This window comes from Pongo abelii, chromosome 11 (genome assembly GCF_028885655.2).
Source record: "Pongo abelii isolate AG06213 chromosome 11, NHGRI_mPonAbe1-v2.0_pri, whole genome shotgun sequence".
In the NCBI taxonomy this organism is placed as follows: domain Eukaryota; kingdom Metazoa; phylum Chordata; class Mammalia; order Primates; family Hominidae; genus Pongo; species Pongo abelii.
The window spans coordinates 63,341,680-63,356,924 of record NC_071996.2 but is presented as its reverse complement, the minus strand read 5'-3'; positions in this window follow the sequence as shown (position 1 = coordinate 63,356,924).

The following is a 15,245-nucleotide window of genomic DNA, read 5'->3' as shown; positions in this document are numbered from 1 at the left end:
GGTGATCTATGGGTGGTGTTACCTGCTCGATCAGGCAGTTCTGGGAAAGGAACACATGCCTGGGGTATGCCACAGCCAGTAAAAACAACAAAATAAACAAGCAAAAACAGTGTCTGGATCTTGCAGGGTTTGGGATCCAGGCTGGTGGTAGGCAATATCTTGAAGTAAAAAATGTGTTGTGTACAGCTGTTTACTTTAGCTTGCTCTCCTCTTACCTCCCCAGCCTCGACTCAGATATACACTGTGGAGTTTCCAGTATGACTCTCCTAATCCCAGTTAGCTTGCCTGCTTATTAGATGACTGCAAGCCTGGGACCCAAGATGGGGCCTTTTTTTGACCTGGGGCTGTGGAGAGAGCCCCCTTCCTTCTCTGGCTGTCAAACTTTACGAATGTATGCTAGAGCTAACTGGAACCATTGCTCTGGCCTCTTGGGGATGGCCAGTTTGAGAGAATAAAGCCCAACAAGAACATTCCAAAAATCCAGAGAGGAAGGTGTGAGAGGGAGACCATGAAAGGAAGAGCACTCAGGAAAGTTGGAGGAGAGAGTAACCAACAGGAAGTGACCGTACCCCTGAAGCCATTTCCAAGCCCACTCTGTCTCTGGTTTGGTCAATAAAAACCTTTTTTAATTTAAAATAGTTCAAGTTAGGTTTCAATTTGAGATGGAAAGATGCAGCCAAGAGTCTTGCCTTGAGAGACAGTATTGATCCCAAAGGGAGTGAAAAAGTCAATGGTGGGTTTTTAGATGTTGTAACACTTGGACAGAGCGGCTTTCCCTTTGTGACATACTGTCATAGTTGCCAAAGGGAAAGGGAACACTGGGTAGTTTTTTAAGAAAATATAGATCCATTGAGGGAAAAATGATGCAAAACAAATGCATATATTGACATGTACAATTTGATGAGTTTTGATACATTAATGCACCAATGAAATCATCACCAAAATCAGGAGAATGAACACACCCATCACTTGCAAAAGTTTCCTTGTGACCTTTTGTAATCTCTTCCTTCACATATTAACTTCCCACCCCAATCCCCAGGCAAACAATGGTCAATATAAATGGAATCACAGTGTATGTACTCTTATTTAGGACATTATTTATTTAGAATATGGATTCTTTCACACAGGATAACTATTTTTTGATTCATCCGTGTTTTTGTATCCATAGTGCTCTCTCTCTCTCCCCCCACTTTTTTTTTTTTTTATTGTTGAGAGTATTGCATTGCATGGATATACCACAATTTGTTTATCCTTTCACCTGTTGAAGGACATTTGAATTATTTCCAGTTGTGGCTACCAAAAATGAAGTTGCTGTGAACATTAGTGTATAAGTTTTTAGATATACCTTTTCATTTCTCTTGGGTATATATGTAGTAGGAATAGGATTGCTGGCTTGTATAGTAAATGTTATGTTTACCTTTTTAAGAAATTACAGAACTCTTTTCCTAAGTGATTATAAGCATTGTTTAAAAGTTCTAGTTGCTACTAATCCCCATCAGCATTTGGTATTGTCTGTCTCTTAGTTGAGCTATTCTAATGGGTTTGTATGGTTTTAATTTGCATTTTTTAAACTTCTGACAATGTTGAGCATTTTTCATGAGCTTATATGCCATCCTTATGTATTATTTGATTAATTGTCTGTTCAAATCTTTTACTCATTTAAAAAAATTCTAAAAAGTTTTAAAATAGCTTTACTTAGGCATAATTCACATACAATAAAATTCACCCCCTTTAAGTATACAGATCAATGATTTCTAGTAAATTCATATAGTTGTGCAACAAATAGCACAATCTACTTTTACAAAATGTTCATCCCATCAAAACGTTGTCTCCTACACATTTGCAGTGAATCTTCACTCCCACTCCCAGCCCTAGACAACCCTAGATCTGCTTTCTGTCTCTACATATTTGCATTTTCTAGAAATTTCATATAAATGGAATAAGAAAAGATGTAGTCTTTTGTATCTGGCATTTTTCACTTATCATAACATCTTTGAGGTTTATCTGTGCTGTAGTATGTATCAGTCATTTGTTCCTTTTTATTCCTGAGTAGTATTCAATTGTATGTATTCAATTATATGCATATATGACATTTTATCTATTTGCCAATTGATGGACATAAATTCTTTCTAGTTTTCCAATACCGTGAATAATGTTACCACGAACACTCATGTGCATATCTTTGTGGGACATGTATTTTCACTTCTCTTAGGTAGGTACCTAGGAATAGAATTATTTGGGTGCATAAGTATATGCTTAACTTTTTAAGAAATGGCCAAACTCTTTTTTCAAAGTGGCTGTTCTATTTTATATTTCCATCAACAAAATATGAGGGTTCCGGTTTCTCTACAGTTTTCTTCAACAGGATTCAAGTCAAATAACTACCATGCTAGTACATGTGGCCTTTTACTCTGGAAAACTGAATCAGGGATGGGCCCTTAGCTGATAAGTGCTCTGCCAGGAAAGCTCTGCCCATGAGGACTGACAGAAATCAATTGGGGATCCTCTCTCTGGCAAATTTGATATAAAGAAGGAATAAAGTGCTTGATGAAAATATATGCAGAAGGAAGCAGAGACACAGAAATGCTGAGTCCCATGAGGGCAGGGCACTAGAGGAGAGCTTCGTGAACTGCTCCAGCCATGAGGGAACCGGATCTGCACTGGACCTTGACGGATCTCCCCTCTGACACAGCCTCTCCTCTTCTCCATCTGAAACCCTTCCACTGTTTCTTCTAAAGTAGTCCCTGATGATGAGCAAATTCTCCCATGTCTTTATAGTCTCCTTGACCTATCTTATGTCTTCTCTAGAACCTGCCTTTCTGTCCCTAAGAGATTTCTCCTCCTGCAGCACTCTCAGATTGAGGCTGCTCATCTACTCACAATTCACATTCATCAGGGTTAAGAGGTAGAGTCCGTGCTCTCTTCTCTTTCTCATTGCCTTTACTACACCAGTGCTTCCTGCTTCAGACTAGATTTCCATACTTTTGTTAATGAACAAATGCGTATCTCCCCATGAGACTCAGATCACTTGACCATAACACTCTCCATCACAGTCTTTGTTTCTGTCTCCTTCTATATCCTTATACAATGAACACCTGTAGTCAGTCCTCCTCTCCTCAGAGACACCTACATGTAGGCAACTTACTCAACCTCCTTGTTTCTGAGTCCCTTGACCTTCTCATCTCCAATGTCTGTCTCCTCTATTCTACTGTAGCCACTTCTTTCAAAGTTTCACTGTGGAACTTGTCATCCCTGTGACTCTATCTCTGAAGTTATTAATTTAAGCATTTCCCTCTCTGACAACAACTTTCTAACTTTCCAACTTGCTTTGTAAAGTACCTCCTCTTCAAGTGTTCTCTCACCTCATCAGGACTTCCTCGATCAAGATTGATAACTATCCTCCTTCTTAATCTATTAAAGCCCTGCTATCTTCACTTCCCATTCTCTCCAGCTCAGATTCCATGTTCTACTATTTCAAACACTCCTTTTCTATGTCATATAAATTCCCATAACTTGTCCATCTTCCACACTCGCTTTTAATAAAAAAGCAATTTGAGGAATTCCACCTACGTCATCTTCATAGATTTTCCCAGCAATTAAGGGTACAGGGTACAGGTATCACTATATATTCATGGTCTCCAGACTAAACTGGGCTCCCAACACTACCTGGTTACACTATTCTACCATTCTCTTTATTTTTATTTTATTTACCTTTTTGAGATGAAGTTTTTGCTCTTGTTGCCCAGGCTGGAGTCCAATGGTGTGATCTTGGCTCACTGCAACCTCTGCCTCCCAGGTTCAAGTGATTCTCCTGCCTCAGCCTCCCGAGTAGCTGGGATTACAGGCATGGGCCACCATGCCTGGCTAATTTCTGTATTTTTAGTAGAGACGGGGTTTCACCATGCTGGCCAGGCTGGTCTCAAACTCCTGACCTCAGGTGGTCCACCCGCCTAAGCCTCCCAAAGTGCTGGGTTTACAGGCGTGAGCTACTGGGCCCGACCTCTACCATTCTTTTTAACAATCACCTCAAAGCTTTTCTACTCTCCTCAAATCTTTGATCAATCTCCGACAATATGCGCCTCCCTATTCTCAGCATATGACTGTCTCTTCTACATCATGGAAAACATGGAAGCCTTTAGACACTGAGCTCCTTCAGCTCTAAGCAGACCTACAGCTCTGCTCATTAAGGATTTTGCATCCACTTTCTTCCCTCCTGTTGTAATGCAGGAGGTATCCTTCCCTCTGCACCTCCTTGTGCTCTCTGACCTTACACATAGCTACTTTCTCTGGAACTCTTAGTTCATCCTGTCTCTCACTCATATCTTCAACATCTAAATTTTTATCTTTACCAGATTCTTCCCAATAGCATTTAAAAATACTATAGTCTCTTCAGTCTTAAAGGAAATCTTCCCCCTTTTATCTCTTAAACACACACACACACACACACCCCTCACAGGAACCCTTCTGGACCCCACATCCATCTCCAGCTGCTGCTATTTCCCTTCTTTTCCCTTTAGAACCAATGTTTTTAAAGATTCCTCTATAATTATCTATTCTGGCTTCTGTTTCCCACTGTATCACTAAAACTGTGTTCACTAAGGTCACTGAGAAATTCCATAAGGCTAAATCTAATGGATCCTTTGGGTCTTATCTTCCTTGACCATTTAACCCATTTGATATGTTGTTCACTCCCTTATTCTTGAAACAAATTAGGCTGCCCAAGAGACACAGTACACAGTAAACCAACGCATTCCAACCAGGGAACCAGAGAACTGGATTCTAGTTGTCTTTTTAACCACCAGTCTGTCAACCTTCCTTTTAACCACCAGGCCACCTAGTATCTCTGGGCTGAAGTGCCACATTTTTTAATGTGAAGAGAAGACTTCATGTATGGGAAAGTGGGTGTGGACCAGATGGCTTCTTGAGGTCCTTTTTAGCCCCTGGAACCCATGGTTGCTGATTTTGAGTCACACATGAGTTAGCAGTCACATTTGTATGCATGTTTCAGCATTCCCATCTTTGAAGTGAGACATTTTCTCTTGCTGCCTAAATTACTTTTGGGTTATAACTTCACCTTTGGAAATGATATTAACTGTTTCAGGTCTCTATTCTGTTCTTTACTAATGACTGGATTTTCTAGAGAGAAATACCTAGCCAACTGAAATACCAAGTTAGCTCCTTCAGCATGCTAAGAATCCTAGGCTATTTAAATTCATAGAAATGTGAAATTTTACTCACTGGGTCAAAGCACTAAGGAGAGAATATCTTTTTGCCCCAAAGACTAGAGCTATCAGGAAGGCATATGCAATGTTTATACTGACCTCAGGTCTTATAAAAAGGCTTGAGGGGAAAAAGGTAACACAAGTAACAGAAAATAATAATTTATTTTTATTTCTAGACCACCCAATGCAGTTCAGTAGGAAGAGAGTGGGCTTAGAGCTAGAACTGAATTTAGACTTGGTTCACTCAGCAGTTGCTCTGTGAATTGGGGCAAGCTACCTCAAGTAGCTCATCTGTAAAATGGAGACAGTAATGTCTTTATTTGGTCTCCTAGCACAATTGTGAAAATCTAATGAGCCTACAAATATAAAATATGCTGAAAAGTACAAAGGGCTGTTCAGCTTAAGGTATTTATGAATGGAGAAATGAATGTCTTACAAAGAAAGGTCTACTGGGGCAAGGACTGTCTGAATATATTTGTAGTAGACAGGGCATTAGATTAATACTTCAGACTATCACATATGACATAGCAGAGTCAGAAATTGTTAGAATATTGACCTGTTAAGGGGAAGAGAGTTTTAGGGAGAAAGATGTAGATGAGAATTGTTGGTTTCAATCTTCCTTCTGCATGTAGGTCTTTCAACCTACAGAAATTTATCTATAAACTTGAAGGAGATTGCTTATAACTTCTCAGCCATAGAGATTGCAGTCTGCAGAAGTTTTCCAAAAGAATTATTGCTTAAAAGAAAAGAACAAACCAGAAAGAAATACAAGTCTAAACAGAGCAAAAAGTGAGATAATTTAAATTTGTTAATTTCTTCCAAAATTTTAGTAGATTGGAAAAATATGGTCCTGTGTCTCACTGGTATGTATTGAAAGAAAAGATCTTTTTCCCCTTCCCTTAGTTTCTTTCTCTAGAAGACATCATGTATAAGAGGAAACTTTCTCTCTATCTGGTTTAAACTAATCTCAAAGATGTTAATATGAAAGTCAACCTAGGTACATTACAGTGTATGAATTTAGCTACTTTGTTTCCACATTATTGTTTCTTCTTATGTAATCTTATACATGACATACGTGTCATCATTTTTTTCTTATAAATCTACTGCAAAGATCCAATCATTAGGCACATTATTTTGTGCATAGAAATTTGCCTTTCTCCCTTGCTATTCATGATTTGAATCAGGGCCACCTAAAGCAAAAATTTTCTACATACCTTCCTCCTCTTAATCTATTCCATGAACTCACTGCTCCACAGATGGTAAAGGTCTGCTGTTTATAAGTGGTCTTGTGAAAAAATTATTAAGTGATTTCATGGGTCACTCCCATTCCATCTGATTTAGGAAATCATATTTTGGTTTCCAGGATTTGTGTACTTTCCTTGGAATCCTAGGGTATAAAGAAAAAGATAAAGCTCTCCAGAAATACAAGGGATAGTTCACTCTACTTATTCGTGTCTGCAAGATTCTTACTTTTCAATAACAGAACCCACTAGAACTGGTTTAAGCAGAAAGGGATCTATTAAGGATTATCAGATCACTTACGGAAATCTTTGGGACAGCCAAAGAGGAAACTATTTTAACAAAGGCTTCAGAGTAGACATATCACAGCATCCAACATCTACCATTTGGCACTATTCATGCTAGAGAATAGCATAGGGGAATCTAGGTTCCGTTATGATCAATATTCTTTTTTCCCAGTGTTCATTCTTAAATTTTAGTGGAGGAGGAATATGAATTGCTTTCAGTTTGTGAATATACATGGGAAATAGTGTTGGGAATTGCTAGATATGAGAACAATTCTGGATTTTTTTCTCCCTTACTTTGTTTAAAGCATCGTTTACTAAAGATGGGACACTTTTCTCTGCCAGCCTTCAAAATGGCTTAGGTAGTACAGGACTATGGCATTATGTAACCTTGAACCCATATTGAGGACTGTATTCTGTTTTCAATAATCTTTCAGTCCTGATTACATTAGGACAAAGCTCAGTATTTATGCCAGTGCTTTTAATTTTTCTCCCCCTTGCTGATATCCTTTTTAACAACAAAAAAAGCAAATCTCACTCAGGCTCAGAATGTTCAGCAGGTGGCCAATGGAAGTGAGTTAAACTTTAGTAATATTCTTTTGATCTTATTGTATTCATTTTTATAATTTAGTTTTTATTCATAGTACTAATGCTGGTTTTCCATTTCCAGGTCATTAAAGTTTCCTTTCAAAGTAAAAAAAAATTAAGTAAAAAATTGAGTCAACTTACAGAAAATATTAAATATACAACACATATGTGGTAAGCAGATGCAGGAAAAGTCCTGCAGGTGGAGGGCAAATGTCTAAAATCTCATAAATACTGCCTTATAGAATGTTTCTGATGCTTTATATACAGCCTTGGAGCAAGTTATTTAACTTCTGCCTGAGCTTTTCATCTTAAAATAGAGGTAACTTTAGCTTACAGAATGGAGTGGTTCATGGAGATAATAAATGTAAACTACTTTACAGTGTCTAGCACAAGGCAGAGGTTCAAAAAGTGGTGGCTATTATTATCAGAAAAGGTAGGTATCAGACTTCTCATTTTACAGAGGAGAAAATTCAGACTCAGAGAAACTATGTGACTACTATAAAGTTAAGTATTACCTACTTTGGGTGCAATCATTTCTTGAGCATTGAGTTAAATTTCAAAAGCCATATTTCATCACATTCCTGATGAGTAGCTGGGAAGGTATATGTAAAGACTGGCTCTATTGCTGATTTGGTGCATAATTTTAATAAATTCCTAGTTGCTTTAGCTAGATGGGTATCAGTGTTGATGATGCCATGTGTGTAAACTTGGTTCTTGAGAGATTCTTTATAACTGCACTGTTTTGTGACTGCAGAGTGTAGTTATCACTAAACTAAATGCTGTTGGTGACAAGAGGGGACTGAATGAGAGGATAAGATGATAAAAATTAATCTTCTCTACTGGAATGCAAAACTGAAAGTAGGGACAATTTCTCCCTCCCCTCCCCTCCCCTTCCCTTTTCCCTAGTGAAGACATACAAGCATTGATTTTAGGAGCACTGGTTTAGGAGCAGTTGTACACACACGTATGAAAAGACAGGACATCAGGACCAGGAACCATAGCAAGAATAATCTTATCCAGAATTACTATTTTCCTGTGAGACTACCATGCCACACAACCTGTACCATGCCACACAACCATGCTACACAACCAGACTAGCATGTGAAACTGCACTCACTTTGATCTTGACAAGTGCAGAGTGAGCAATCTCTAAGTGTGAAACTGTGGTGTTGCATTATTTCTGGCATTTCTAGAATAAGAAATGATCAGTTTTTTTTTAAAAAAAGCATAGAACAGATTTAAGATCAGATCGTAAGACAGTGGGAAAAAAATTCAGAGCTTGAAAATTTCCATTTACTTGATATCAATCTTAGGCTCAGGCACCCACTCCTTGCTTACGCACATAGTTAATATAGTCTGAACTTAATTTGTTCAACAATTACATTCACTTGCTTCCCTAAGTGACAGCAGGACTTTATTGTGGTATTTATCAACATATATAAAAAGCACACTTTTCAGTTGATTTTTAAAAAAATATTAAAATGAAGTTTTGAGATTGTGTTTGTATCACATTTTTTGGGAGGGCAATTTAATAGCAACTCACAGTATTGTTGTAGCAGGGGTGATTATGAAGTTGCATAAAGTATTAGTAATGGAGTTCAACATGGAAGTCTGTAAAGATGAAAATCAGAAAAATCACAAACTGTCACCAGAGTAAGTAGTTGCAATTACCTCTAAAGGTAAAAGATTAAATCTATTTTTTACACAAAATTTTTAACCAATGTATCTGTAGTTTCTAGATGACCATTTATGTAATTTTTTATGGGATTGCTTGACAAATGAGACATGTAAACAGGAACTGATACTAACGAAAAACAGTGGTAATGTATTTGTTCAAAGCTGCCCGAGACTGCTTTAAATGTAACATGCCTCTCTATGAGAAACACATGATTCTGGTGGAAGAGTAGAATTCCCATGAAATGGTTAATTTACTAAAGATACCAAGCCATTTGGTAAATGCAGGGCGTTCAGTGCTAAGAGTGAAGCAAAGTGGCAAGTTGCCAAGGAGAGATGGAACAGGTTCATAGGGATGTATGTTGCAAGCATTTTGATTTGTGGCTAACTTGTTTGCCTCAGGAAGTCACTGACAGTGGGGGAGGAAAGGAGGTAGGTGCTATAGTTGTGTCTAACACTGATCCAGACAAAACAACAACCAAAACCCAGGAGCTGACATTCAATCATTAAAGGATCCCGGTCGTTGTACAGTGCACCTATCTGGCCAACCCTCAAAACAACTCAAAGAAAGCAGAATCTTAATTTCTCAAACTAGGAAATGGAAAACTACAATATCTGAACACTTGTATCTAAGCTCAGATAGGAGCAGTGATAGTATTAAAATAGAATGGGTTTAATAATAAATCTTGGCCATGCAACTGCGATCTACAGAGTAGTAAATTTTTAATGTTCATTGGCTCTGCCTCCTTTTAAACAGTATACAAGTGTACTATGTCTGCATATACAATGATGCCTTTATGTTGTGGCAGTAGTTGAAGAAATGGCTGTGCCATGATTAATTGTAGAACAGAATTGCTTGACAGCAGAGCTGTCAAATATCAAAACACTTGCCAGGATTTTTAATTGGACAAGCTGAGGAATGTATAGTGTTGCTATAACTGAAATCAATCTATAATTTGAATAAAAATTAACTCTTTAATACTGCCTTCCTTCTTACCTGCACAACGTCAAAATAAAAACCAAACCAAACCAAACCAAAACAAAACCCACCATGAACAAGCAAGCAAACAAACAAACAAATGAAAATCCTCCATAGAAATGTTTGCATGCAGACATGCATTCATGATTATGACTGATAAATAAAGGAGCAGTGTTTATAAGGCTCTTTGAAGTTTGCGAAGAGCTTACATGTACATTTTTTTTTAATTCTAATAATAACACCATGAGATGGATTGTGCAGGCATTTCAGTTCAGTTTTCAATGAGGCCTATACTGGACCAGGTTTTGTGCTAGACACATAAATTAGAGGACATCCTTGTGGCCAATAAATTTGACAAAAGAGGAAACTGAGTCTCAGAGAGAGAGAGAGAGATGGTCTAGTAAGATTTTTTGCTGTAGAGACCAAAAGTCTGTATCTTTGGATGCAAGCTCCAATGCTTTTATCCTTTTACGATGGTACCTCTGAACGGAATGAGGCCAAATTAGCCAAGAGAGAAATACATTTTTGTTGAAAGCTGGTTTCCAAGGCACTCTAAATTTCATACAGTGAAACCAGCTTAGCAGATAACTCAATTCAAAGATCACCTGCCTATTAAAGCAAGGTTTTTAGGCCACTGATTTTACTTCCTTTAGGAGTGATGCTGCATAAGCTTGCATTAAAACAGTGAATTTTTCAGCTTTGACATGTAACGAGCTTGGAAGACATCACTCTCAGTCTTCCAAGAAAAAGCTAGATGAACTGAAAATTAATTATCTTTCTTGAACCTATCAGAGAACTTAAGTTGCAGGTCAAAGAGTCACCCCAAAATGTGAAGAAACAGGTGCATCCAGAGAGAGATAGCTGTCATCTGTTTACCGGGAGCAGATGCCGCTGGAGCCATAAACTGGTAAGAATATTTAATGAGGACTTTGTTGGATTGCTGGAGGCTTAGTGTGGACCAGCAAAGACTTAGAAACTCCTAGGGGCTCAGCCTTTGGGGGCCCTATGCATTTGTGGATTTTACCTCCAGAAACCCTAACAGGGTTCTCACTGTGAAAATTAGAGATAAATCCCCTTGTAATTTTCGCAGGGGGAGGGTACATGAAACCATATTGAAATACACCTTGGGAAAAGTAACTACGTAAGTCAAGCCGATAGTATGTATCCTTCGTATGACGTGATGAGAATGGCATTATCCCTCTGTGCTCTTGCTCCCCAAAACTCATAACCCCAGTTTAATCATGAGAAAAACACTGGACAGGTCCCATTTGAGAGATGTCTACAAAATAGCTGACCAGTGTCCTCAAAGCTCTCATCAAGTACAAGGGGATTTTGAGAAACTGTCACAGCCATAAGGAGCCTAAGGAGACATGATGACTAAATGTAATGTGGTGTCCTGGAATAGAAAAAGACAGTAGGTTAAAAACTAAAGAAGTCTGAATAAAGTATAGACTTTAATCATAATGCTTCGATATTGGTTCATTTATTATTAAAAAAAAAAAGGACCATACTAATGTAAGGTGCTAATAATAGGAGAAATTAGGTGTAAGGTACATTCGAACTCTCAGTTCTATTTTTGTAACTCTTCTGTAAATCTAAAACTATTCAAAAAGCAATGGATGAAAATGTAAATAAGATTGAACTGAGTTTTGAAATAACTTCTGAAGTTCACAGCATCTTGGGAAATATCTATGTCAGTAAGCGAAATTGGTTATGCCCTAAGAATAGTTCTTTGTCTCTAAAGGCCTCCTCTTTGACTTCTGAACTTGGGTGAGATGCCAAGGAGTTGTGAGGGAGAAAGTGGCCCCCAGTGTGGTCACCCAGATTGAGGAATTGGCTCTTAATATTCTGCAGTGACAGATTTCACAGTAGAAAGCAGTATCTGGAAATAAAATCAGTCACAAAGGAAACGAACTTCTCCTGACTTACCAATGTGACCAGAAGCACCACAGATGTAGTCAAGTCCAATTCTCTTACTTCACACGTGAGGATATTGAGGCCTGGGAGGAATGTATTCATGTTACATCCGGGATTAGAACTCAGTTTTCCTTTGTCACCAATTTCAAACATTCAGTGAAAATGATGATACAATGAACACCCTATACTCACCACTACATTGATTCAATGATTAACATTTTGTCATATTTGCTGCCTGTATCTGCAAAACCATTTAAACGTAATTTGTACACCTTGTGACACTTCATCTCTAAAGATTTCAGCATATATTTCCTAAGATCAGGATATTCTTTTATATGCCCACAATACCATTATAAAAATAACTAAAAATAATTCCTTAATGTATCTAATACCTAGTCCATTTTCTGAATTTTGAAATGTGTGTCTCAAAATGTCTCATAATTTTTTTCCTCAAATTACAATCTAGTCAAGATATCTGATTGCATTCATTTTATCTTTATCATCTCTATTCATCTGGAACATTCCCCAAACGTTTCTTTTTGGGATGTTAACTTTTTGTAAAATGCCCCATGGCACACTAGGGAAAGTGGCATATAAATCTGAGGCCTGAAGGTGAATAAGTATGTGTCATCAAATGAAGAAGTATGGAAAAAGGGAAAAGATTTTCTAAGCCTTTGTTTCCCTGTTCTGGCCACAACCCCAGAAGTCAGAGGCCCAACCTGAGTTACTGTGGAAGAGGACAGAATATTTGGTGCCCCCTCCATGGCAAACAAACAAGACACTACCCTGCAATTGAAAGGGACAGTATTTCTCTTATTCCAAGTACACTTGAGATTGAATAATACATTTCTTTTAAACGACAAGTAGTTGCAAATGCAAACTCATAAAGATCCACATCTTTATGAGAAGGAGTTAACAATCTCTTCACAGTAATTCTGGGATTAGGAGATGAAGCCATGTTTTTACATGAAGACACAGATACCTCTCAAAAGATAGTCACCCCTCCTGGTCGGTAAACTTTTGAAAATTAGAACAGCATTTTGTTCAATTTTATTCTCAGTGTCTAGCAGCTCAACAAATATTAGTTGAATGCACAAGTCAGTTATAAAGTCAATTAAATAATATTTGCATTTCTATATTAAATACTTTGTTGGGCATAGCCACAATTTATTTTCCTGAACTCCTCACCACGCATGTTTACCATATGCCCTGATACCAAGCCTTCCTTCTCATGGTATCTCTGTAAACTGGAAAAATAGTATGGGAAGTGTCCTGACACAGTGTTTCACTGTTCCCAAAATATCAAAGCTTGTAAAAAACCTCCAGTGATATCTAGATGCTGCTCTTACGGTGACTCTTCGAGAGAGAGAACATGAATTCCCACAAAACTAGTTATTCTGAATAACCTATTAACATTCTTGTGTAGGCCCAGAAAACGGATTTACTCAGGACTAAATTAAAATCTGGAGCCCTAAGCTGAGAAAATATTTGGTATCCTACCCACCCATGTTTAAACAAAATAATAACAATAATGAGACTATTGCTTGCTCTTACACTATAAAATAAGAGCAAGGAAGTTCAATGAATTTCTGTTTTTTGAACCATCTTACGTATTTTAAGGCTGTCTTTCCTTTTTTATTGTGGTAAAATATAGATGTTACCATTTTAACCATTATTTATTTAAATTATTTATTTCAATAGTTTTTGGGGCACCAGGGCATGTTTGGTTGCATGGAAAAGTTCTTTAGTGCTGATTATTGAGATTTTGGTGCACCCGTCACCCAAGCAGAGTACACCATACCCAATGTGTAGTCTTTTATCCCTCACCCTCCTTCCACCCTTCCCTGTGAATCCCCAAAGTTCATTATATCATTCTTATGCTTTTGTGTCCTCATAGCTTGAGCTCCCACTTATAAGTGGAACATACAATGTTTGGTTTTCCATTCCTAAGTGACTTCACTTAGAATAATGGTCTCCAACTCCATCTAGGTTGTGTGAATGCCATTATTTCATTCCTTTTTATGGCTGAGTAGTATTCTATGGTGTGTATATATAAAAATAACTTGTGATATATATATTTTATATATGTATGTATATATATATCCTAGTGGCAAATTGTATGTACATCTATCCAATTGCAAATTGTGCTACTATATGCATGTGTATGCAAGTGTCTTTTTCATATAATGACTTCTTTTTCTCTGGGTAGATACCCACAAGTGGGATTGCTGGATCAATTGGAAGTTCTACTTTTAGTTCTTTAAGGAATCTCCATAATGATTTTCATAATGGTTGTACCAGTTTACATTCCCACGAGCAGTGTATAAGTGTTCCCTTTTCACCACATCCACACCAACATCTGTTATTTTATGATTTTTTAATTTTTTAATTATGGCCGTTCTTGCAGGAGTAAGATGGTATTGCATTGTGGCTTTGATTTGCATCCTTGATAATTAGTGATGTTAAGCATTTTTCATATGTTTCATATTTTGGCCATTTGTATATCTTCTTTTGAGAATTGTCTATTCCTGTCCTTTGCCCAATTTTTGATGAGATTGTTTGTTTTTTTCTTGCTGATTTGAGTTCTTTGTAGATTCTGGATATTAGTCCTTTGTCAGATGCATAGGTTGTCAAAATTTTCTCACACTCTGTGAGTTGTCTATTTACTCTGCTGATTATTTCTTTTTCTGTGCAGAAGGTTTTTAGTTTAATTAGGTCCCTCCCATCCTTGTTTTTGTTGCATTTGCTTTTGGGTTCTTGGTCATAAAGTCTTTGCCTAAGCCAATGTCTAGAAGAGTTTTTCCAGTGTTACCTTCTAGATTTTTTATGGTTTCAGGTCTTAGATTTAAGTCTTTGATCCTTCTTGGTTTTTGTAGAAGGTGAGGCATGAGAATCCAGTTTCATTCTTCTACATGTGGCTTGCCAATTATCCCAGCACCATTTGTTGAATAGGGTGTCCTTTTCCACTTTATGTTTTTGTTTGCTTTGTCAAAGATCAGTTGGCTGTAAATATTTGGCTTTTTTTATGTGTTCTTTATTCTGTTCCATTGGTCTACATGCCTATTTTTATACCAGTACCATGATGTTTTGGTAACTGTAGCCTTGTGGTATATTTTGAAGTTTGGTAATGTGATGCCTTCAGATTTGTTCTTTTTGCTCAGTCTTGCTTTGGCCATGTGGGCTCTTTTTTGGTTCCATAAGAATTTTAGGATTGTTTTTTCTAATTTTGTGAAGAATGATGATGGTATTTTGATGGGAATTGTATTGAATTTGTAGATCGCTTTTGGCAAGTCTGGTCATTTTTACAATATTGATTCTACCCATCCATGAGCATGGGATGTG